Below are 27,393 nucleotides of genomic sequence, written 5' to 3' on the forward strand. Positions count from 1 at the left end.
ACAGAGATACCATGACAAGATCCTGAGGCCCATTGTTGTGCCATTCATCTGCGTCCATTACCTCATGTTTCTGGTGAGGACCTGCCTTACAACAGGCCCACAAGCCCTCAGTCCAGCCTCTCTCAGCCTATTGCGGACAGTCTGAGAACTGATGGAGGGATTGTGCGTTCCTGGTGTAACTCGGGCAGTTGTTGTTGCCATCCTGTACCTGTCCCGCAGGTGTGATGTTCGGATGTACCGATCCTGTGCAGGTGTTGTTACACGTGGTCTGCCACTGCGAGGACGATCAGCTGTTGGTCCTGTCTCTCTGTAGCGTGTCTAGGCGTCTCTTAGTACAGACATTGCAATTTATTTATATATATCTGCAGTCCTCATGCCTCCTTGCAGCATGACGCAGGTGAGGCAGGGACCCTGAGCATCTTTCTTTTGGTGTTTTTCAGAGTCACTAGAAAGGCCTCTTTAGTGTCCTAAGTTTTCATAACTGTGACCTTAATTGCCTACCGTCTGTAAGCTGTTAGTGTCTTAACAACCGCTCCACAGGTGCATGTTCATTAATTGTTTATAGTTCATTGAACAAGCATGGGAAATGAAGTCTGTGAAGTTATTTGGACTTTTACAATTTATCTATGAAAGACAGGTTCCTGAAAAAGGGATGTTTCTTTTTTTGCTGAGTTTACATTCGATGCGGTATTAGCCTTATATTTAGCTAATTAATGATGGGTTATGCAAAATAAGCTTCTAACTTATAGCCTCTGTCTCTTGTGCAATATGCAAGCACCTGTGCTCCTCTGGCCTCTCCTTAAAAAACGCTCCCATGCAGGGAAAGCTAGACTAGAGTCCCATGCAGGGAAAGATAAACTAGAGTCCCATGCAGGGAAAGCTAGACTAGAGTCCCATGCAGGGGAAGATAAACTAGAGTCCCATGCAGGGAAAGCTAGACTAGAGTCACATGCAGGGAAAGATAGACTAGAGTCCCATGCAGGGAAAGATAGACTAGAGTCCCATGCAGGGAAGATATACTAGAGTCCCGTGCAGGGAAAGCTAGACTAGAGTCCCATGCAGGGAAAGCTAGACTAGAGTCCCATGCAGGGAAAGATAAACTAGAGTCCCATGCAGGGAAAGATAAACTAGAGTCCCATGCAGGGAAAGATAAACTAGAGTCCCATGCAGGGAAAGCTAGACTAGAGTCCCATGCAGGGAAAGCTAGACTAGAGTCCCATGCAGGGAAAGCTAGACTAGAGTCCCATGCAGGGAAAGCTAGACTAGAGTCCAATGCAGGGAAAGCTAGACTAGAGTCCCATGCAGGGAAAGATAGACTAGAGTCCCATGCAGGGAAAGATAGACTAGAGTCCCATGCAGAGAAAGCTAGATTAAAATAGCTTGCTGGACATCATTTTATTTATTTTTTGTTATACCAATCGACTGTTCGAAGGGACTCAAGCTAATTTTTTGCTTCTTGTTAAATACAGCAGCTAATAGAACTAGAACGGGTAGTTTGAAAGAAGAGGAAACGTGCGATGGTGGTAGGCTATGGCAGTTATTTATTCAGACCCATAACCATGCAATCTTCTTCCACCTACAGTGGCAAGAAAAGGTATGTGAACCCTTTAGAATTACCTGGATTTCTGCATAAATTAGTCATACAATTTGATCTGATCTTCATCTAAGTCACAACAATAGACAAACACAGTGTGGTGAAACTAATAACACACAAATTAATATATTTTTCTTGTCTATATTGAACACATCATTTAAACATTCACAGTGTAGGTTGGAAAAAGTATGTGAACCACTAGACTAATGACTTCTCCAAAAGCTAATTGGAGTCAGAAGTCAGCTAACCTGGAGTCCAATCAATGAGACAAGATTGGAGATGTTGGTTAGAGTTGCCCTGCCCTATAAAAAACACTCTTCACAAGAAGCATTGCCTGATGTAAACCATGTCAACAATAAAAGAGATCTCAGAAGACCTAAGATTAAGAATTGCTGACTTGCATAACGCTGGAAAGGGTTACAAAAGTATCTCTAAAAGCCTTGATGTTCATCAGTCCACAGTAAGACAAATTGTCTATAATGGAGAAAGTTCAGCACTGTTGCTACTCTCCCTAGGAGTGGCCGTCCTGCAAAGATGACTGCAAGAGCACAGTGCAGAATGTTAAATGAGGTTAAGAAGAATCCTAGAGTGTCAGCTAAAGACTACAGAAATCTCTGGAACATGCTAACATCTCTGTTGATGAGTCTACGATACGTAAAACACTAAACAAGAATGGTGTTCAAGGGAGGACGCCACGGAAGAAGACACTGCTGTCCAAAAAAAACATTGCTGCACGTCTGAAGTTCGCAAAAGAGCACCTGGATGTCCACAGCACTTCTGACAAAATATTGTTCAGACTGTTGGAAAAGCATTCCATGTGAAGCTGGTTGAGAGAATGCCAAGCGTGTGCAAAGCTGTCATCAAGGCAAAGGGTGGCTACTTTGAAGAATCTCAAATATCAAATGTATTTTTGATTTGTTTAACACTTTTTTTGCTACTACATGATTCCATGTGTGTTATTTCAGAGTTTTGATGTCTTCACTATCATTCTACAGTGTAGAAAATAGTAAAATGAATGAAAAACCCTTGAATTAGTTATTAGTTCTCAATCCTAATATTGAGCAAAATACACTCATTGGAGCACATACACTGAATTATCTTACAAAAGCACCCGCAAATAGGCTACCATTGCGGCAAGTGCTGCTGGCTGCTAGTAAGCTTTCTTGACATGGGCATTCATTTTTGCCAACACATGGCTAACCACCTAAACAGGTGCTCTTAGCAAAAATGTGTTGAGTTACCTTCCTAGCTAATAAGTTATGTTAGAGTGCCAAATGAATTCATTTTAAACGTTGATTTCTCCTTTCCACTATCATTTGCCTGATGATAAACAAGATGGGAAATGTTAGTTTTTTTGCCTAGGAGGGGTTCCCTGGGCAAAAAAAAGGATGAATACCCTCTTATAGTGTTCTCTCAAATATGAAGTATGTCTAGATTCTGAAATACACATTTTCACATGCATTTATTCAACATTAAACATATTAATAACCTTCTACTGCAGTAGGCTAAATCAGGGTCACAGTTTTTATTGATTGTCTTAAACAAATAAAATTTCAAACAAAAGTATACACCTCACACACATGGTTATGTGCTGAAAAAAAGACACCTGTACAATGTCAGATATAGAGTTGAATTGTATTCACCGTTTGATATAGAAACACTGGATTTTCGTCTGTTTAAAAAACAAACAATGTTGACTAATTCATAATTAATCATTTTAATAATTAATTTTAATAACATTCCGCTCATGAGGCCACTGGAGGGCGATTTGGTCATTTGGCTGCAGGAAATGGGTACTACTATTCATATCTCAAACTACCCTTTTTGATTTAGCTTATTTTTTGACATATTGTTTGTGACAATAATCAATATACTCTTCAAACACATGACATTTCCATAGTGGGCTCTCTGATACTTTTAATTATCTGACCCATTTTTACATTGAAATTGACATTATAGGTCATCAACTAATCCCAGCCCTCCTTTAGGATTGCACATTCAGCATGTCACCAGCAGAGGGAGTTCCCTTTGAATCCATTTTCTCATTCACTGTGTTGATGGTGCTCATAAAATGTATCAAACCTTCATAATTAGCAGAAATTCCACTCTGGAAATGCGATGTTCTTGTAGAGTATATTGTTCCAAATAACACGTCTTAAAATGAACAAAATCAAAAAGGGTACTTTCGAGATATTAATACGAATATGTTGTTATGTTAAATAAATTCATGTGATTTTTTTTCTTCTCAGAAACAAGACATAATCCATGGCACATGTTGTCTGTATCATGTAGGGTTCACAGATCATAGGGWCCTAAAGGATGCATATACAGGTCTAAAAAGGGCCTAAAATGGCCACTTTCATCATGATTTTCCCAAAATGGTTTGTGATACAAATGTAAAAAGCATTTCAAACATCCTTCCTCCCAATGAAGTTTATATTTGAGAATTGACAGAACAATTTGAGATAGCAAAAATATTTTCCGCTCCCGCTGGCGTGGAATTACCCTATTACAGAAAACATATGCTCTACAATATGTCAAGGGCATTCACTAATGAATCTTGCAGTGATGTCTAAAGCCATAGAAAAGGTTGCTAGTCAATATTTAATGCATTGCACATTGCATTAATGTACAGCAACTCCYGGAGAGAGATCAAGTATGCATATATGATGAACATTAATGTCAAAAACATGTTTTGTCCTAACAGTAGGACATGATAGCCTATTCTGTATATTATATTATATTCTATTGTGTATATTACCATACAGTATGTCCCAATCTGAGTCCTATCAAATCCCTTAGAAACAGAAACTGTATTACACTTATTAATTGACTTGCAATTGAATTAGTTTGAGTACAGCTACAATAGGTTTTGTTCTTGGAGGTATTATGTCTCTCTCTGGAGCTCTCATTCACTGACCCTGATTATCTTTCTGTGGATCTTTCTGTATTATTATTCTCTCTCTCTGCTGCAGATTCCTTGGCTATGCAAAAGCAATTTGTACATCCAGACTGAGCCATCTAAGGAACACATTGCCCCCGTGCCCCCTCTCACGTGGAGGTTTAAGAGAATGGAATGATGGTGGAGAATCCCACTAACTTGACTTTCTCTTTGATGAGCAGCTCTAACCCCTCCTCCATCTAGCCCCTCCTCCATCTAGCCCCGCCTCCATCTAGCCCCGCCTCCATCCTGATCCTCATCTTCATTGCTTTGATGGAAGAACCTTGATTTTCCTGATTAATAGTTTAAAGAAGTAAAAGCTATTTTTTAGTCAGAGTGATGCCTTTGTACTTTACCTACTACTGTGTGTGTTGAGAAGATTGTGTGTGTGCTATGTGTTGCCTAATTGGAGCAGGGTCCTGGGCTTGCAGTCAGAGAATGTATAATGAGTATAGCACAATAGCTTGGATTCCTCCACGCTTCCATTCACTAGCAGGAACTGGTGTCATTTAGGCTTCTGAACTACTATTACCTCATGGTGTGAAATGACTAGTAATGATTAGAAGTCTGTGTCAGTAGCACCATTAGGAAACTGTACATTTACAGAATAGATCGAACTGTAAGATCCCGCAAAAGAACACTGGAATATTTAAAAAAAACACACAAAAACAATAGTCAGTACACCAAACATTAGGAACACTGAACACCTTCCTAATATTGAGCTGCAATTTGTCAGGGGGGCATGGACTCTACAAGGTGTTGAAAGCATTCCACAGTGATACTGGCCCATGTTGACTCCAATATTTCCAACAGTTGTGTCTAGTTGGCTGGATGTCCTTCGGGTGGTGGACCATTCTTGATACAGACGGAAAACTGTAATACGAAATGCTCTGAGACCAGGTTGCCTGGAAATGTGTACTATATGAGAGGCCTCTCCTCTCCTACCTGGCAGGCATTAGCTACTACAGGGCCCAATTGGCTCAATCATCCCCCCTCCTCTCCCCTGTAACTATTCCCCAGGTTGTTGCTGTAAATGAGAATGTGTTCTCAGTCAACTTACCTGGTAAAATAAGGGTTAAATAAAATAAATAAATACAAAGATTATATCATCTACTTTTCCCTGTCTGCATTCCTCTCACTCCTACAGGTCAGAGCAATGACCAATCAATCATCAACCTCAACATTAGGAAATAATTAGGTGTTTGTAACCGGATTTATATGATCAACAGCCACTTTGAGGAGTGAAGTAGGAGAGATTAGTAGAAGTATATTTAGGATAGTTCTGTTTATCTGTTTGTCTCTTTCTCCTCACACCTTGGGGCAGTCTGTGTTCACCTTGTACCAAACTCTCTGTCCATGGGCAAATACAGATGAACATTTACTTTACCATAGAATACCTCTAACAGGTACTTTACCATAGAATACCTCTAACAGGTACTTTACCATAGAATACTTCTAACAGGCACTTTATCATAGAATACCGCTAACATATACTTTACCATAGAATACCTCTAACAGGCACTTTATCATAGAATACCTCTGACAGATATTTTACCATAGAATACCTCTAACATATACTTTATCATATAATACCTCTAACAGGCACTTTATCATAGAATACCTCTGACAGATATTTTACCATAGAATACCTCTAACATATACTTTATCATATAATACCTCTGACAGATACTTTATCATAGAATACCTCTAACAGGCACTTTATCATATAATACCTCTAACAAATACTTTTATCATACATACCTCTAACAGGCACTTTATCATAGCATACCTCTAACAGGCACTTTATCATAGCAATACTCTAACAAATACTTTATCATAGCATACCTCTAACAGGCACTTTATCATAGCATACTCTTAACAGGTACTTTATCATAGCAATACCTCTAACAGGTACTTTACCATAGCATACCTCTAACAGAAGCTATTGATTTAGTACTAAACTTTTCACCTCTGATGTTTTATGCTCAGGATAGAGTTGCCTGTAGGCACAGACATAGGATCAGCTTTTCCTCACCCCATTCCTTACCTAAGCCAGTATAGGTGAAACACAAAACTGACCTTAAATCAGTGGTCTGGGGGCAACTTCATCCTACTCCTCTGATAGGCTGAGCCAGGGAAGGAGTGTGAGGAGAACTGATGAACTACAGCAAGGAATTATGGGGGATTAGACCGTGGTGTGTTTTCAGATGAGCCTGAGGTGAGGCGTGTGTGTGTGCCCTCCTCCTACTGATGTCTAATACACAGTAAAATGAGCAGTAATCTGGGCCCATCCCTCCAGATGTCGGAGTGAATTTCCTGTGGCTTAGGGCCGACTGGAGAACTTTGAAAGTTTTGATAACTCCTGCAAATGTGATTGAAACCGTGCGCGTGGAGGAATGTGGCATGTAGGAGTTTTTATTAAATAGATGTCTGGTTGGCTTCATTATAATTACGGTCATGGTGGGTAACAGAGGAAAGATTAACTACTGTTTTGGGAAAGACATGTTTTCCAACTACAGACAAAAAAGTGGGCTTAAAAAACGGAATTGCATTTATTTTGATTATCAGAACAAACAGAGACGATTGAGAATACTGTATATATTTTTGGACTAGGCATATACTATATATTATCCTGTCATAGGGGGAATGTTTTAAATGACGTGTATAGCCAACACATACTGTTCACACAGGGTAGTGGTACGCAAGTGACAGAGTGAGCTGGAAAAGACCTAACCTGTTATGCTGATAAATAATCACAATATAGTTGTGCATTTCAGCATCTCGGAATCTTCGGCTCCATGGGAAAATTATTTTCTGGTTTCCATGGAGACTGAGGCTGTGAAGGTTCTGCTGTATGTGAGTCTGAACTCCTCTCTCTTGGAGATCACTGAACCACATATGTCTGGCAGTATTAACCTGCCCAACACAAGGTACTGTGTGTGCAACTTACACACACACACACACACACACACACACACACACACACACACACACACACACACACACACACACACACAACACACACACACACCACACACACACCACAACACACACACACACACACACACACACACACATGGCAGGTACACAGACACACATATAACCTACATGTACAAATTACCTCAACTAACCTGTACCTCCGCACATTGACTCGGTACCGGTACCCCCTATATATATCCTCGTTATTGTTATTTTATTTATTTTTCTCTTTTTTTAACTTTAGTTAATTTGGTAAATATTTTCTTAACTCTTTATTGAACTGCACTGCTGGTTAAGGGCTTGTAAGTAAGCATTTCACTTTAAGGTCTACGCATGCTGCATTCGGCACATGTGACAAATAAAGTTTGATTTGATTTGAATTTACACGTAATGTAAACACTCAATGCCAGGTCAAAAATGAATTTATTTACATATTGTCATGTTTCTATTATGACGTGATGATGTAATAGAAAAACCTGCTCCCTAACCTAACCCCAGATTTTGGATAATATATACCCATCCCTTGTCCTATACAACCACTAGTGGTATTATAAAATACCTGACCCTCTATCAGTGGTTGGATGCAGTTTCTTCCTTCTCCTATACATCATGCCAAGATTCTATGAAAATGTAATTGTAGGTCAACTCAAAAGCCTCTTTTCTTCCTACAGAACACAAACAGATCAAGATGTTTTCGCTATGTATGTCTTACGTAAAAGAATGAGCATGTGTGTGTGCGTGTGACTAACTGTTAAGTACTAAGTTCTCCAGTGAATTGTGACTTTCAATGCCAAGCTGCAGGAGTCCACAGCCCCATCCACTAAGTTTAAAGAATTCACATTATGTATCCCTCCCTCCCTCCCTCCCTGTCTCTCTCTATCTGTCCATGTGTTTGGCTTATTTCAGGCCCTTCAAAGTCAAATTAAAAAGGTATGCCAGAGCCAGAGTGTATCTGCAATTCAGAACACATTTTTCTATCAGACAGGAGATGTATTGCCATGTAAGTGTTGTCAGATGCTGGCCAAATTCCGTGCAGTTTTCATATCCGGCCCGAGACTCTGAGTCTCTCACAGGGATGCCTGGTACCATGACCCGCACATCATCAATACAACTGTATCTGACCGTAAAGACACAATCTGTAAGATTTCCTGCTGTTCCATGGTCATTTAGATTAATGATAAACAGCCTACACAGCCTATATTTATGGATTCTTGAAGTTTATCTCTCAGAAATGCCTTTAAGAGCTTAGTTTTACCATAACACAAAACCCTAGGTTTTCTTGCCATCTATGTTTTTGTTATCATTTGACAAACAATATATAGCTTCAAAATATGTTTCAAATATGTTGATACCTTGGACTGGCAGTCCTTATAGCTCAGTGTTGACATCTTGGACTGGCAGTCCTTATAGCTCAATGTTGACATCTTGGACTGGCAGTCCTTATAGCTCAATGTTGACCATCTTGGACTGGCAGTCTTATACCTCAAGTGTTGACAATCTTGGATGGCAGTCCTTATAGCTCAATGTTGACATCCTTGGAACCTGGCAGTGCTTATAGCTCAGTGGTTGGGAACATCGTTGCTGGCAGTCCTTATAAGCTCCAGTGTTGACATCCTTGATGGCAGTCCTTATTAGCTCAATGTTGAACATCATTGGACTGGCAGTCCTTATAGCTCAGTGTTGACATCTTGGACTGGCAGTCCTTATAGCTCAGTGTATGAATTTATGTGTGCCTGGTTACATTTCCCGAGGATGTAGCTTTTTCTGTTACAAACCAAGTGGCGGAACTACTGTTGAAACACAGATTTCGGATTGTGGCTTTACATTAAATGCACAAAAATATATTATATTGAAACATCAATTTGGTCCCTTAATAAATATTTCTGCCCTAATATTAATGCAATATGCCAGTCATAAATAATTTAGAAATACACATTTTTGGGGGGGAGTCATCAATATACTGTATGGACCCTTTTAGGATAAGTTTTATTCATTTATTTATACATGCATTTATTCATGGATTCACTCATTCACATGCGCAGTCAGTGGCTGGTGTGTGTGTGTGTGTGTGTGAGACCCGCGGCAGTGCCCACCACTCTGCTCCAGTGTTATTCCCTGGGGGCCTCTCATCTTTTACTGAGTTCTGACAGAGAATGGAGGCTGGGACTAGCGAGCGCTGCATTAAAAACCCTTTACCTACCAACTGATTTATCACCACACACACACACACACGCCCCGTCCTGTCCCACCGCCCCATGCCATCTCCCCGCTCTGCAACGCACCTTCACACTCCATCAAAAACACTCTCTCTCACACACACCGCACATACTCGTCATAAGATGGCGGCCTCCGAGCAGGCGAGTGATGCGCTGCGGTGGTGATTTTCCATTTGAATGGTTATTCTCTCCTTCTCCTCTGGTTGGTGATTCTAGGTGCGGGCCTGGCCACAGGAAGACAGAGTGATGTAAATTACGGAGCGCCACTTCCTGTTGATGTCACCTGCAAGTGGTGCATTTAAATGTGACAGTCAGGCGGTGGGTTAGGGTGGGGGGTTGTCAGACTGTTGGGAACAGAAGAGGGTGAGGTTGGAGGGGACGGTTCTACTGTGTCACTGCAGGTCGAGTGGACTCCATCAGACAGACACGACACCCTCTAGAGCACACACACGTATGCACACACAAAAATACACACACATGAACATAGATACACACACATACATACACGCACATTCGTGCAGACCTACATTATACACTGAGTTTAAAAACATTAGGAACACCTTCCTAATATTGAGTTGCACCCCCTTTTGCCCTCAGAACAGCATCAATTCGTTGGGGCATGGACTCTGCAAGGCGTCAAAAGCGTTCCACAGGGATGCTGGCCCATGATGACTCATGGGCCAGCATCAGTTGTGTGAAGTTGACTGGATGTCCTTTGAGTGGTGGACCATTCTTGACACACAGGGAACTGTGGAGCGTGAAAAACCATAGCAGCGATGCAGATTCTTGACACAAGCCGATGTGCCTAGCACCTACTACCATACCCTGATCAAAAGCACTTAAATCACACTCAATAGCTCACAAACCATGTCTCAATTATCTCAAGGCTTAACAATCCTTCTTTAACCTCTACACTGGTTGACGTGGTATTTACTGTAACAGGTGACATTAATAAGGAATCTTAGCTTTCACCTTGTCAGTCTGTCATGGAAGAGCAGGTGTTCCTAATGTTCCTAATGTTTTGTACACTCAGTGTACATACTGTACACAGATGAAGTCTGATGTTTACAAACACTTAGGTTGAAATCATTAAAACTTTTCAACYACTCCACAAATGTCTTGTTAACAAACTAGAGTTTTGGCAAGTCGGTCAGGACATCTACTTTGTGCATGACACAAGTMATTTTTCCAACAATTGTTTACAGACAGATTATTACACTTATAATTCACTGTATCACAATTCCAGCTGGTCAGAAGTTTACATACACTAAGTTGACTGTGCCTTTAAACAGCTTGGAAAATTCCAGAAAATTATGTCATGGCTTTAGTAAGCTTCTGATAGGCTAATTGACATCATTTGAGTCAATTGGAGGTGTCCCTGTGGATCTATTTCAAGGCCTACCTTCAAACTCAGTGCCTCTTTGCTTGACATCATTGGAAAATCAAAAGAAATCAGCCAAGACCTCAGAAAAAAAAATTGTAGACCTCCACAAGTCTGGTTCATCCTTGGAGCAATTTCCAAATGCCTGAAGGTACCACGTTCATCTGTACAAACAATAGTACGCAAGTATAAACACCAAGGGACCATGCAGCCGTCATACTGCTCAGAAGGAGACGTGTTTTCTGTCTGCTAGAGATGAACGTACTTTGGTGCGAAAAGTGCAAATCAATCCACGAACAGCAGCAAAGGACCTTGTGAAGATGCTGGAGGAAACAGGTACAAAAGTATCTATATCCACAGTAACAATGAGTTCCTATATCAAATAATCTGAAAGGTCGCTCAGCACGAAGAAGCCACTGCTCAACAAAACCGCGCACCGAAAAAGCCAGACTGCTTAGGTTTGCTCTGCCACACGTGGACAAAGACTTGTACTCTTTGGAGAAATGTCCTCTGTTTGATGAAACATAAATATAACTGGTTTGGCCATAATGACCATCGTTTAAGTTTTGAGAAAAGGCGGGGCAGGCTTGCAAGCCAAGACCACCATCCAACAGTGAACACCGGGGGTGGCAAGCACATGTTGTGCAGGTGCTTTGCTTGCAGAGGGACTGGTGCACTTCACAATAGAGTGCATCGTTGAGGAAGGAAAATTATGTGATATATTGCAAGCAAATCTCAAGCAATCAGTCCGGAATTAAAGCTTGGGTCGCAAATGTGTCTTCCAAATGACAATAGACCCCCAGCACTTTCCAAAGTGTGGCAAAATGGCTTAAGGACAACAAAGTCAAAGTATTGGAGTGAGCCATCACAAAGCCCGACTCAAATCTAAATAGAAAATGTGTGGGCAGAGACTGAAAAAGCGTCGTGCGAGCAGAGGCCTACAAACCTGACTCAGTTTAACCACTCTGTCAGGAGGAATGGCCAAAATTCACCCAACTTATTGTGGAAGCTTGTGGAAGCTAGCCGAAACATTTGACGCCAAGTTAAAGCATTTAAAGGCAATGCTACCAAAATATGATTGAGTGTATGTAACTTTCTGACCCACTGGATGTGATCGAAAGAAATAAAAGCTGAAGTATAATCGTTCTCTCTACTATATCTGACATTTCACATTCTTAAAATTAAGTGGTGATCCTAACTGGAACCTAAGACAGGAAATTGTTACTAGGATTAAATGTCAGGAATTGTAAAAGATACCTGAGTTTAAATGCTAATTTGGCTAAGGTGCCTCTCCTCACGACGCCAGCAGTCAGCGGAGTCAATCACCAACCTTCCGGAGACACCTGAAACCCCACCTCTTTAGGAATACCAGGATAGGATAAAGTAGCCTTCTAACCCCCCCTCTCCTTAAAAGAGTTAGCATGCACTATTGTAAAGTGGTTTTTCACTGTCATATCATCAAGGTGAATGCACCATTTGTAAGTCGCTCTGGATAAGAGCGTCTGCCTAAATGACTTAAAATGTGTATGTATAACATCCAACTTCAACTGACATACGTGACTAGACACACACACCACACACACACACACCACACACACACCACACGACACGTGAAAAAAGCACACACACACACACAACACACACACCACACACACCACACACACACACACACAACCACACACACACACACACACACACACACACAACACACACACACACACACACAACAAACACATATCACTTTGTCATTGGAAGAGTCGCAGTCCTGATATTCATATTTCGTTCATAGGTTGGAATACATTTACTTCCTCCTTTCCTCACAGTTGTGATACATTGGGTTCAGGATCATGTGACTGGTAGTCGCCCTTTAAATGTCATCTGCTGCTGTCCTGTGGTTTTTATTTTAAAAAACAGAGATGAGTGTGCGTGTACGTGTGTTTTTTGTCCACAACTTCCTGGATACCACATCATCGTCTGAGACAGGCAGATTGTTTTGTAGCTCCCGTCGTGAGCTACCAAAATTGTGTTTCTTTACGGTACAGCAAATAGCAGTGAAACAATCCAGAAAACAATTTATTTCCAAAACACTTTGAACCATTGAAAAACCTTTGTTGAAAAATCTATTAAAATATAAAATCCTTTGATAAATAACAGCTAGGACCAATCAGACAATCACAGTCAGTGACCAATCAGACTAGTCCCACGAGTCAGTGACCAATCAAAGCACTGAATATGAATCACTGAGTCATGTTTTTTTCATCGAGGAGATTATATTCCATGTTGTCTGTCACTCCTCAAAAAGCTTTATTTCTAATGGTCTGACTAAAGCCGTCTTAGTAATAATCTGTGTGATGATATAATGTGTGTGTGTGTGTGTGTGTGTGTGTGTGTGTGTTGTGTGTGTGTGGTGCTGTGTGTGTGTGATGTGTGTGTGTGTGTGTGTGGTGTGTGGTGTGTGTGTGTGTGCGTGTGCGTGCGTGCGTGCGTGTGTGTTTGTGTGATATGGTGCTACTGTAGCTGTTGCCTCCAAGCCCATTATTCATTGTTTAGAATTCTGCATTCAAGATTACATCTCTAGCAGCTTAAAGTGTATTTTCCTCTAAACAGCAATCTGCAGCTCATAAAAATGCATTATTTTACGGCATACACAATTCCCTTCTCCTTCTGACTGTGTGTGTGTTTGCGTGCGTGTGTGTATCACGAGCACAAAGTGAACCATCAGTTTCCACGGAAAACCAATTTCACTGGAGATTTCTCACCGACGTGCACCACCTATACTGGTTAGTGCTGAGCGATTAGTGTTTTTTGAGGTCGGTTCGGTTTCGGTTTGATTTATTACAAAAATAATCACGGTTTTCAATTCTGGTTTTGAGTATTTGGGTTGAATGCTGGAACAACACAGAATAAAACTATTCATAAAGTCCCATGATGGTAGTGACTGCCCATTACTGCTTATCACTTCTTAACCATCACTTATTCACATTGCTTTACTTTAATTAAATATTTYGGTTGTTGTGTATATGTGTTTTATTTGATGACTTTTTTATTTCATTCCAAGTCTTCATCTCTATAGAGTTATGGCCTATGCTGTCTGAAAGTAGTTATTTAATAAGGCATACTTTTATGATGAATTMTTTTCAGGTAGAGATACCTGTCAAAGCAACAGCTGCTCTCTATATCCCCTCACGATCATCTTCTGTCTCTTCCTTCTATCTCTTCTGTAGCAGGCATAAAAGAAACACAGACCTGACAAGTAGATGCTCAATGGATTTTGGTCATTGTAGTTAATTACCACTTTTTATGTACTAAACTATGTTGAATATTAGCCTGCTGGAAACTACAACTTCCTACTACATCGGACAGTTCAGGCTGGATATGATTTTTCTCTTGCAGAAAAAAACAGAACTAAATGGAATTCAAATAATTGAACCAACATAGCTCAATTAGTTGTTTAAAAAGTGAAAAATAACCTACATTTTGKTTAATCGCTCGGGACTAATACTGGTAGAGGAAGGAGAGAGGGGAGACAGAAAGAGAAAGGGTGAGGGAGAAAGGAAGGAGAAACAAGGAGAGAGAGATCCTTTTGGCTATGGTGTTTTAAATGGCACATACTGCCATTTACTCTCATCACTTCAATAACTAAAAACTGTTCAGCTGTTCACCCGCACTCTCCCTCTCCCTCCATCTCCCTCTCTCTCTCCCTCGTTCTCACTGGAACTTGACACATACCTTCTGTCACAGACATTTTATATGAGAAGCCTGAAAACTCTCAGCTTTTACCCTCTACATATTTCTCTCTGAGACAAAAAACAGGAGAAATCTTGCTTTTGACCATAAAAAAAAGTATAGAATTATTTGCTGGGAACAAAGATGCTCTTGTGGCCCAGTTACTATGAGTCATTTCATAACATGTGATTTAACAAACAACGCCTGTCGTTAGAGCATAACATCTCTGGGTTACTGCTTCTTTGTTTTCCAGAGAGCTTCTCCATTCCATTGAAATAGGAGTGGCGTGTGGTGTGCACGCTCATGGGAAAACATAACACACACACATGCACGCACGCGGACACACACACACACACACTGCGGTTATGCAGTGGAGAAAAGGCCATGTCTGAAGTAATGGGGTAAGAGAGACTGTGCTCCGGCCAAGTAGGGTAAAATAGTTTACTAATGACAAGAAAACCCTCTGCCTCTCCGCCTTCTCTGGCAATAATGAAGCAGAGATGGTAACGCAAAGTAAAATGTGCTCTGTATCTGGTTTGAAGCTCACTAATGAAATCAAAGAAAGGAAGTTTAATAATGAATAGAAAATATATAACAATTGGACAGAAATGAAGGATTGATCTTCATTAAAATGGGCATTGTGGTTATAAAGTAAAGATTGTCATAAAGATTACTTTAGAGATATGTACTTTAGGTATACATAGTCATATAACTAACCCTATTCATTCTGTTGATACTGTGTTTGCTGGCATTATTCAAGAGAAATTGGTAAATAATATTAAGTCACTTAAATAAGATTTAGTGCTAGGTTTAATCCGTAGGGCTGAAGATCTGCGTTGTAGCGCGATAGATATTTAAAAGCTATGTTCACGTGTTTGCGGAGACTGCATTCACCATAAATTCCGTATACTGTATGTATGTCGGCTCAATTGGAAATTACCTTTCAATTTCAATCGTACTTTAACCCGGAACTTCCGCGATACGGATTTAATCGAGCCCCTATTTACAGTAATATATATGGCTTAATAACTGTTATTGTCAGGCATTACACAGCCAATCCTATGTGTTCTGTGCCTCTTCCCCTGTCTCCTCTCTCCTCTTACGCTGATATTCACAGTCTTGACTGCAACCAGCCTTGAACTGCACCAACAAACTACATGTTTTCTTTGTGTTTTCAAAAAACAGGAAATCAGCCTTTTGTCCACTGGAGATGGCATCAAACACAACACCTTGTTTCATCTGTCTTAAACAATCCCATCTTCCCTCCCTCGTTCATAAAGCCACACCCCATGTGGGCTGTGTTACTGCTCAGAACAGATTGGAAAACAACGCAAACCATCTGCCTGCGAAGTCCCAAAGGGCTGTGAAAACAGGCTGGTTTGTGAACGCACCTCTGTTGTGTTGTGTAGCTGCTTACAGCGGCTGCTGTTTGATTTCTCTCAGGTCTCCCCGTCTCTATCTTCCATCCCCCTCTCTCTTACCTATTCTATTTTCTCAGTCTCTTCCCCTTCCTCTCTCCTCTTCTCCTCTGTGACATTCTTTAGATAGTTTGTTGACGCTGAAGCCAGTGGTGGATATTAGAAATGCCAGGAGTGTCTTTCACTCACAATGCCATAATACTGCAGGTGGAGAAATATTTTTCGCATCATTTTTTTTCCATCCGTCCGTATATATTCATTCTTCAGATGTGTTTTGAATAAGCAAACATGCTTGAATAAGCAAGAGATAGATTAAATAAAGAGAGTGAGATAAAACGAAATGTGATTGCTGTGAGTTGTGCTGTTTGTTGTTTGTCCTTTCAACAAACAGCGAAAAATTCCAATCAACACTGTCAAATAGCAATTAAGTGTTATTTTGTGTGTTTGGATTCTGTTGATATCTCGTGGTGCGCTTTACCTTCCATTCAATGTAATGTTCAGTGGACCAGTTATTTAACAAGGATTTTATAACTGTCTGCATTCAGTGTGTCAGTGAAAAATGCACTTACATTTGGAGAGCAACTTAATCTACTGTTTTTATGTCCTTCCAACAGCAGAAACCTACAGTATCTTCAGAAACAGTATCTTCAGAAAGCATTCATACCTTTTGACTTATTCCACATTTTGTTGTGTTACAGCCTGAACTCAAAATTGATAAAATTTTTCTCTCACCCATCTACAGTCAACACCCCATAATGACAACGTGAAAACATGTTTTTAGAAATTTATGAAAATGCATTGAAAATGAAATACAGTAACATTTAATTTACATAAGTATACACGCCCCTGAGTCAATACTTTGTAGAAGCAATTACAGCTGTAAGTCTTTCTGGGTAATTCTTCAAGAGCTTTCCACACCTGGATTGTGTAACATTTGCCCATTATTCTTTTCAAACTTCTTCAAGCTGTGTCAAATTGGTTGTTGATCATTGCTAGACAACAATTTTCAGGTCTTGCCATAGATTTTCAAGTAGGTTTAAAGGAAAATGTAAAAAAAATTCAGCTTCATATTCATCATCTCCAGCATCACCCCAAAAAATCTACATTATGTGAAAATTGTGCGTTTTATGTTTTTCTAGTAAAAAATTAAGAGGAAGATAAGTGTTTCCAATGATATCTCAAATTCACAGCAGATAGAAGTGGGGAGAAAATAGACTTCTTGTATCTTACATTCCACAAAAATAAAGAAAACAAGTTGGAGTCTACTGTCTTCTTCATGCAGACAGTAAACACCCGGTACACGTTAAGCAGAACATACTGGTGGGTCAATTCCTAAGACTCTGACCTAACTATAGTACAGACATAGATTTAGAGTGCAAAGCTAATGATATGTGCACCAGGTTCCTGCATCACAGGTATGATAAGGGTGTCATTGAACAGGCCTATATCCGTGCTAGAGAGACTGAACGTCAAAGTCTACTCACTGGCACTAATAGAAACCAGGGCAAACCGCCCCCACGTTTGTGTTTTTTCACGAAGTACAGCCTGTGTGCCGGTCGCGTCAAATCCATTGTATTGAAACACTGGAACATCCTCAAAAGGGATCCAAATCTACCAGAGTTCCCAACATTGCCAACCTCTCATTTGTGCACACAATCTAGACGAATCCGTTACGCACAGCATGCAGCTACCCAAGAAGCATGACACTTGGCTCCCAGACCTGCCCAATGGCATTTACAAGAGTGGTCACTGTGTACATTGTGACAGTATGACCAATACTAAAGTTTTGTACCACCCGAGAACAGGTAAAGATTACAAAATCCGAAGCCTCATTAATTGTAGCACCACAAATGTCATATACATGCTGAAATGCATCTGCGGGGCTGCTTATATTGGTAAAACTAAACAAGCATTGAAACTTTGCATTGCAGAACATAATGCTGCTATTTATAATAAAAACACAGATTATGCTATTGCACGCTGTCACGAATACTACCGAAGGTGGCTCCCCTTCCCGTTCGGGCGGCGCTCGGCGGTCGTCGTCGCCGGTCTACTAGCTGCCACCGATCCCTTTTTCCTTTTTGTTTATGTATGTCTAATTGTTTTCACCTGTTCCTTGTTGGGGTTTTGGGAGGTGTACTATTTAGTTTAGTTTCGCCCGCTAGTGTTTGTGCGGGCTTATTTGGTTGTCATGTTACTTCGGAGGTGGATTATTGATTTTGGGTTTTCGCTGTCCAGTTTATTTAAACAGTGGTCTGTGGGTTGTGTTTGCGCCTGTGTTTTGGTGTCACCCCTTTTGTACCTGTTCCTGTTTTACTGTGGACATTAAAAGCGTTTTGTTCCCGTGCAACTTCTGCTCTCTGCGCCTGACTCTACACCCATCATTCTCCTGACGTTACACACGCCACTGCATCGAAGCCAACCATGGCTCACCATCCTCCCTGCGTTTTGAACACGCCCAGATTTCACCAAGCGGAGGTGACATCGTACGTAAACTAAAACAAAGAGCCATTCTGGCAGAACTCCTTAGACACTGTTGGTCCAAAGGGCCGAAACAATGATTTTTCACTGTCCTCGTTTCTATATAGGTGTTGCCTTGATTTTTTGGGTCTCTGAGTCTCTGGATACAGACACCCAACTATCACCTATGTATATTTTGACACGGCCTATTGATTAACGAGACACACTATTTCTATTTTGATTTTGTGCTATAATTTCCCATTTACTTTGAAACATATTATTATTATAATTGTTTTAATATTGTTGTGTCTCAATGGGCTACTTGGATATAAATAAGAGCTAAGTGCAATGGTCAGGTCACTCTGAGGAAGACATCAGCTTGACGTGGAAATGTTAGTTACCTGTCCACATCCTGTACAGTGGATTAGAGTGAGCAATACGAAACCAATTCTGCTTTTTGTTGTTGTTGGGTGCTACAACTCATTTCCACCTTGAATTAGTAGATGTAGTGTGTAGTGTAGTAGTAGATGATTCTCAGCTGTGCTGTAGTGTAGTAGTAGATGATTCTCAGCTGTGCTGTAGTGTAGTAGATGATTCTCACTATCTGTGCTGTATCGCTAGTAGGAAATGAATTCTCAAGCTGTGTAGTAACGTGTTGGTGGAGTGATTCTCAGCTGTGCTGTAGTGTAGTAGATGATTCTCAGCTGTGCTGTAGTGTAGTAGATGATGATTTCTCAGCTGTGCTGTAGTGTAGTAGATGATCTCAGTGTGTTGTAGTGTAGTAGATGATTCAGCTGTGTTTGGTAAGTGTAGTAGATTGATTCTCAGCTGTGTGTAGTGTAGTAATGATTCTCAGCTGTGGCTGTAGTGTAGTAGTATTAGAGTTCTCACTGTGTTTGTAGTGTAGTAAGATGATTTCTGTCTAAGTGATGCTGGAGTGTAGTAGATGATTCTCAGCTGTGCTGTAGTGTAGTAGAATGATTGTGCGTCTGCTGAGCTGGTAGTTGTAGTAGATGAATCTTCAGCTGTGCTGTAGTGTAGTAGATGATTCAGCTGTGCTGTATGTGTAGTAGATGATTCTCAGCTGAGCTGTAGTGTAGTAGATGATTCTCAGCTGTGCTGTAGTGTAGTAGATGATTCTCAGCTGTGCTGTAGTGTAGTAGATGATTCTCAGCTGTGCTGTAGTGTAGTAGATGGTTCTCAGCTGTGGCTGTAGTGTAGTAGATGATTTTCAGCTGAGCTGATAGTGTGGTAGATGATTCTCAGCTGTGCTGTAGTGTAGTAGATGATTCTCAGCATCGTGCTGTAGTAGATGATTCTCAGCTGTGCTGTAGTGTGGGTGGATTCTGCGGTGTGTTGGATTTCTCAGCTGTGCAGTGTGATCTCAGCTTGTGCTGTAGTGGTAGTAGATGATTCTCAGCTCTGGTGCTGTTAGTGTAGGTAGATGGTTCTCAGCTGTGCTGTAGTGTAGTAGATGTTCTCAGCTGAGCTGTAGTTGGTGGAGTAGATGATTCTCAGCTGTGCTGTAGTGTAGATATGAGCTGATAAATCTCAGCTGTGTGGTAAGTGTAGTATAGATGATTTCTCAGCTGTGTTGTAGTGTGTGAGATGATTCTCAGCTGTGTGTAGTGTAGTAGATGATTCTCAGCTGTGCTGTAGTATGTAGTAGATATGATTCTCAGCCTGTGGCTGTAGTGTAGTAGATGATTGCTAGCTTGCTGTATGTTAGTAGATGATTCTCAGTGTGCTGTTAGTGTTGTAGTGAGAGTTGATTTCTCAGCTGTGGCTGTAGTGTAGTAGATGATCTGCTCAGACTGTGTCTGTAGTGTAGTAGATGAATTCTCGCTGCTGTGAGTGTTGTATTACGAATGAGTCTCGTCTGTGCTGTAAGTGTCGTAGATGATTCTCAGGCGGTGCTGTAGTGTAGTAGATGAATTCTCAGTCTGAGTGCTGTAGTGTGTAGATGATTCAGCTGGCTGTGAGTGTAGTAGATGATTCTCAGCTGTCGTAGTGTAGTAGATGATTTCTCAGCTGGTGTAGTAGTGTAGTAGATGATTCTCAGCTGTGTTGTAGTGTAGTAGATGATCTCTCAGCTGTGCTGTAGTGTAGTAGATGTTTCTCAGCTGAGCTGTAGTGTAGTAGATATTCTCAGCTGAGCTGTAGTGTAGTAGATGATTCTCAGCTGTGCTGTAGTGTAGTAGATGATTCTCAGTCGTGCTTGTATGTGTAGTAGATGATCTCAGCTGTGCTGTAGTGTAGTAGATGATTCTCAGCTGTGCTGTATGTAGTAGATGATTCTCAGCTGTGTTGTAGTGTAGTAGATTGATTCTCAGCTGAGTGTAGTGTAGTAGATGATTCTCAGCTGTGCTGTAGTGTAAGTAGAGTGGTTTCTCAGCTGTGCTGTAGTGTGGTAGAGTGATTTCACTGTGGTGTAGTGTAGTAGATGTTCTCAGCTGTGTCTGTAGTGTAGTAGATGTATCTCAGCTGGCTGTAGTGTAGTAGATGATTCTCAGCTGTGTTTTAGTGTAGTAGATGATTCTCACCTATGTTGGTAGTGTAGTAAATGATTCTCAGCTGTGCTGTAGTGTAGTAGATGATTCTCAGCTGTGCTGTAGTTGGTAGATGATTCTTCAGCTGTGCTGTAGTGTAGTAGATGATTCTCGAGCTGTGCTGGTATGTAGTAGATGATTCTCAGCTGGCTGTAGTGTAGTAGATGATTCTCAGCTGAGCTGTAGTGTAGTAGATGATTCTCAGCTGTGTTGTAGTCTAGCTGTGTGGTGTATAGTGATTCTCAGCTGTGCTGTAGTAGATGGATGTTCTCCAGCTGTGCTGTAGTGTATGTAGATGATTCTCGAATGCACCACTTACTGTGAAGTTCCGCGTCTTGGAATAAGAGCGTCTGCTAGAACTCGACTTAAAATGTATCGTAATACACATAGACAATTACCACAACCTGAAGCCTATGGCTGCCCTTAAATATTGCTCCCAATCAGAGACAAACGATAGCGCTTCACTGATAGAACACTAGCACCATAGACATACCTAACACTGACAACTACACCCATAAACTCACTATACCAAAGCACCCTAGACAATACAAACCCCCTCCGACGAAGACAAAAACATCAAAAGGAAATCCTGTCATTCCCAACAATCCCCCAGTGTCGAACAGACCCCTGAGCCTAACCTAAAATAATAAAGAAGAACAAAGAATAACTAAGGACCAGGGCTGACAAAGACCGCCCGCCTTCCTCAATAGGGTGCGACTCCCGGCCGTAAACCTGAGCAGAAGGGGAGGTGGTGTGGGTCTGGAGCTACCTTCTAATGGCGGCGGCTTCGGGTGCCGCGGACGTGATCCCACTTCACCCGATAGTGACTTCCGCTTTGGGTGGCGCCGATTCTGGAGCGGCGACACCGCCATTCAGTCGAGGCCCGTCGACTCGGAAGACAATTAGAGAGGGCGCCACTGGAACGGAGGGAGTAGCCGACTGAGGGCCAGCACCGGATGAGGGGAAGCTCCGGACTATGAGGATGCAGCTCCGGACTGAGGGACAGCTCCGGGACTGAGGGCGGCATGCTCCGGACCTTGTCAGTGGCGGCTCAGGCAGTTCCCTGGCTGACTGGACGGTCTGGCAATCCTGGCTGAGCTGACGGCTCTGGCCAGAATCTCTGACTTGACGGCGCTCTGGCAGAATCCTGGCTGGCCGTGCACTCTGGCCAGAACTCCTGGCTGCGTAGCGCCCGTTCTGGCATGATCCTGGCTGGCGGCGCTCGCGCTCTGGTCTGACGGCCTGCTCCTGGTGGCGGGGGCTCTGGCCTCCTCCTGCTGGCGGGGCCGCTCTGGCGCTCCTGCGCTGGCGGCGCGGCTCCTGGCAGATCTGGCTTGGCGGGCGCTCTGGCACGATCCTGGAAACCGTGGGCGGCACTTCCGCTGGCCAGATCTGCGCTGACGGACGAGTCTCCGTAAGCGGCTCCTGACTGACGGACGGCTCTGAAGGCTCAGGACAGACGGGCGGCTTTGAAGGCTCAGGACAGACGGGCGGCTTTGAAGGCTCAGGACAGACGGGCGGCTTTGAAGACTCAGGACAGACGGGCAGCTCAGACGGTGCTGGGCAGACGGGCAATGCAGGCGACGCTGGGCAGACGGAMAGCGCAGACGGCTCTGGGCAGGCAGGCAGCTCAGATAGCGCTGGGCAGGCGGCAGACTTTGGCCGGCTGAGGCGCACAGGAGGCCTGGTGCGTGGTACCGGAACTGGAGGTACCGGGCTAAGGACACGCACCTCAAGGCTAGTGCGGGGAGCAGCAACAGGAAGCACAGGACTCTGGAGACGCACAGGAGGCTTAGTGCGTGGCGCCGGAACTGGTGGTACCGGGCTGGAGACACGCACCATAGAGCGAGTGCGTGGAGGAGGAACAGGGCTCTGGAGACGCACTGGAAGCCTGGTGCGTGGTGTTGGCACTGGTGGTACTGGGCTGGGGCGGGGAGGTGGCGCCGGATATACCGGACCGTGCAGGCGTACTGGCTCCCTTGAGCACTGAGCCTGCCCAACCTTACCTGGTTGAATGGTCCCCGTAGCCCGACCAGTGCGGGGAGGTGGAATAACCCGCACTGGGCTGTGTTGGCGAACCGGGGACACCATGCGTAAGGTTGGTGCCATGTATGCCGGCCCGAGGAGACGCACTGGAGACCAGACGCGTTGAGCCGGCTTCATGGCACCTGGCTCAATGCCCAATCTAGCCCGGCCGATACGAGGAGCTGGAATGTACCGCACCGGGCTATGCACACGTACAGGAGACACCGTGCGCTCTACCGCATAACACGGTGTCTGCCCGTACTCTCGCTTCCCACGGTAAGCACGGGGAGTTGGCGCAGGTCTCCTACCTGACTTCGCCACACTCCCTTGTAGGCTCCCCCCCAAGAAATTTTTGGGTTTGACTCTCAGGCTTCCAGCCTCGCTTCCGTGCTGCCTCCTCATATCGCCTCCTCTCGGCTTTAGCTGCCTCCAGCTCTTCACGAGGGAGGCGATATTCTCCCGGTTGTGCCCAAGGTCCCTTACCGTCCAGTATTTCCTCCCAAGTCCATGAATCCTGTGTATGTTGCTCCTGCTGCTGCTTAACACGCTGCTTGGTCCTGGTATGGTGGGTAATTCTGTCACGATCGTCTTGAGGTGAAAGAGTGGACCAAGGCGCAGCGTGATAATGATACATCTTCTTTAATAAAATGAAGACGAAACAAATACTTATACAAACTAACAAAACAATAAACTGACGAACGTGAAGCTATACAGACTAAGTGCTAACATGCAACATAGACATAGACAATTACCCACAACCTGCCTAATGCCTATGGCTGCCTTAAATATGGCTCCCAATCAGAGACAACGATAGACAGCTGTCTCTGATTGAGAACCACTCAGGCAACCATAGACATACCTAAACACCTACACTGAACACAACCCCATAAACTCTACCAAAACCCCCTAGACAATACAAACACCCTCGACTAGACAAAAACACACCAACATCCCCCATGTCACACCCTGACCTAACTAAAATAATAAAGAAAACAAAGATAACTAAGGCCAGGGCGTGACAGATGTAAACAATGGAAATAAGTCCCATACTTTATTGTGTGTTATCCTCAATGATGTAACAATGGAAATAAGTCCCAGGCGTTATGTGTGTTATCCTCAATGATGTAACAATGGAAATAAGTCCCAGACTTTATTGTGTGTTATCCTCAATGATGAACAATGGAAATAAGTCCCAGACTTTATGTGTGTTTCCTCAATGATGTAACAATGGAAATAAGTCCCAGGCGTTATTGTGTGTTATCCTCCATGATGTAACAATGGAAATAAGTCCCAGGCGTTATTGTGTGTTATCCTCCATGATTTTATGAATATGCATGTATGGCTTTTTCAAGTTTTATGTGTGCTTGTTTTTTTAAATGGTAGAATTAATAAACCGAACAAAAAATGTAGTAGTGCTATGAAGACTATGTTGGTACAGGAATGCTAAGTCAGAAATAGACTGAAGAACATGATCAGTTGAGCAGGTTTTTTAGAGGTTGGATGGGAGCAAAAGCCTGCATACCCAGTAGCTCTCCAGGACTGGAGTGACCACCGCTGACCTGCAATGTTCTTTTAAAGGTTATATGGTTAAAAGAGGCGGAGGAACGACCTTTTGCTTGGTTTTTCTTTTTAGTTCTGGATTGGAAGTGTTGCCACGATTGGTGACAGACGAAAACTTGAGACCGATCACATCCTGCCAGTGTAACGTGTGTGTGTGTGTGTGTGTGTGTGGTGTGTGTGTGTGGTGTGTGTGTGTGTGTGTTGTGTTTTGTTTTGTGTGTGTGTGTGTGTGTGTGTGGTGTGTGTGTGTGTGTGTGTGTGTGTGTGTGTGTGTGTGTGTGTGTGTGTGTGTGTGTGTGTGTGTGTGTGTGTGTGTGTGTGTGTGTGTGTGTGTGGTGTGGTGTGTGTGTGTGTGTGCCTGTGTGCGTGCATCTACTCTGTGCTAGTCTCAGAGTCTCGTAGAGGGATGCGCTCACAAGTCATTAAATGGACTTAATGAAATTTCACGAGGCCAAAGGCAAGACGAGGATCTTTTCACTCTGACCAAATCAGTGTCACCTCTCTCGCTTTGTTCCATACATCAGTGTGTGTGTTCGCCACTCACTGCTACACTCTCTACATCGAAATGGCTCAAAAACAGCTTTTCTTGCTCATGGGTTGACCTCTTGCCCTTGATGAATGTGTTCCCCTTGCAGGGTGTGAGTTCACTGCTGAATGGCCTGTTTTTGTCATTCTGTTCAACAGCGTATAGCTGGGCTTTGAGGTAGGGGTCCCCACACATTATACGATTCAACTGCATTTGACCTTTGCAGAGAACAATGGCGAAAGGTATTTCATTGTTATGGCCTCTTTGATGCTGTGAGAAGTGTGTTTATGTGAGCCCCTTCTGTGTTTTCAGTTGTTTTCTGGTATCTCAAAGGCATGACGGATGCTCTTCTAGGGCGTTCCATCTTGGATGGATGTTCTGTGTGTGTGTGTGTTCTCTTTTGCCTCGTAGCTTCTCCATCAGACAGACAATAAATAATACACAGCTGACATTACAGTCTGTGATCATCCCTTTTCAACCAAAAATACCTAACCCTGGTGGGGTAACAATATAATACAATTCATAAAACATATTTATCAATGTTAAACGAGGACAACATAGCATTGCCGATGCACACATCCATTAGTATGTCATACATGTCAATATGTATCGACAAATGAATCATTGTTGTTGTTCTCCCTCGTCGTTCAGAATGCCCAATACTGGTGCTGATGATTTGGGAATGAACGTGATGGGAATTTCAGCCCTCTGTCATTGAATTACCATGTGTGGAATACTGATTCCTGTAGTGTGTGTGTGTGTGTGTGTGTTTTAGTGGGGGTGAAGCCAGGGCTTGCTTTCATCTCATGCTGATTTCAGTCTAATTAAATTTGGCATGTGGGGAGATGGATGGATCAGTCCTGTCTAATACATGGTTCTCTGTCTGTCCCAAACATGGCATTATCCAGGGGGAAATCTATTTGCTGCAGGCTATTCAGAGCCAGATCTCTCTCTCTATCTCCACTCTTCTCCACCACAAACCTGGTCTCTCAACTAATTCTACTGGGTCGTCAATATCTGCCCATGCTACAAAGGAAGGGTAAGGCTTTCCCTCCAAAAATGTGACTTTTATCCGCAAACCATACGCCTAATGTGAAACATAACTCTCAAGAGCAGGGTGTTGACCCTGGTCGCTTCTGTGTGTCGCTCTGGATGGGAGTCTGTTAGATGACTAATGTGATGTAGTTGTTGAGCGGCTTCACTACAAGTATGTTTTAAATATTCAATTTAAAAAATGTTAAAAATAAGAAAAAAAGGCTGTGTATTCCCCTTTTCCATGATGGGAGGAGYTTATGACAACCCCTGCTGAAACCCTCCAGATTAGCTGCTCCAGATGATCATCCAGTACATCTGGTGAAAGCCAGATTACACCAGAATAACATAGCTATATTCCATCAATCACCATACTCCCTATTTGACCTAGATAGTTTGTGTGTATGTATTGATATGTAGGCTACGTGTGCCTTTAAAAACATGATGTAGTTCTGTCCTTGTCTATTAATGTTCTGTATTATGTCATGTTTCATGTGGACCACAGGAAGAGTAGCTGCTGCTTTTGTAACAGCTAATGGGGATCCTAATAGAATACCAAATGCCAGTACTCTCCTGCTCAAAGGAACGCCAGCTCTTGCAGAAGCAGGGAAATAAAAATGTGACTAAAACAGGTTTTGATTTCTTTCCATTTGTGGGGGGAAATATGGCAGTAATTCTGAGCTGAATCTACAGAGTAGTGCAGCAATGCCAAAAGGTAGCAATGCCCAAATGACCAAAAGGTCAAATGTAAGCAAAGTTGCTATCTTATAAGATGTTGACAATACTGTCAGCACATCCATAGTGAAATTAATTCTCTGCTAATATGTAGAAATAAACACACCCCATTCAATTCTTCTGTAAAACTAGAAAGGTAACTGTATTCCAAATCAATACACATGAAATAGCTGTATGATGTACGCCATTTATGATACAATGGCTTTGTGATCATGTTTATATGGTGTGAGTAAAACTGATTCAAAACAATG

The sequence above is a fragment of the Salvelinus sp. IW2-2015 genome, linkage group LG14, assembly GCF_002910315.2.
Source record: "Salvelinus sp. IW2-2015 linkage group LG14, ASM291031v2, whole genome shotgun sequence".
Classification (NCBI taxonomy): domain Eukaryota; kingdom Metazoa; phylum Chordata; class Actinopteri; order Salmoniformes; family Salmonidae; genus Salvelinus; species Salvelinus sp. IW2-2015.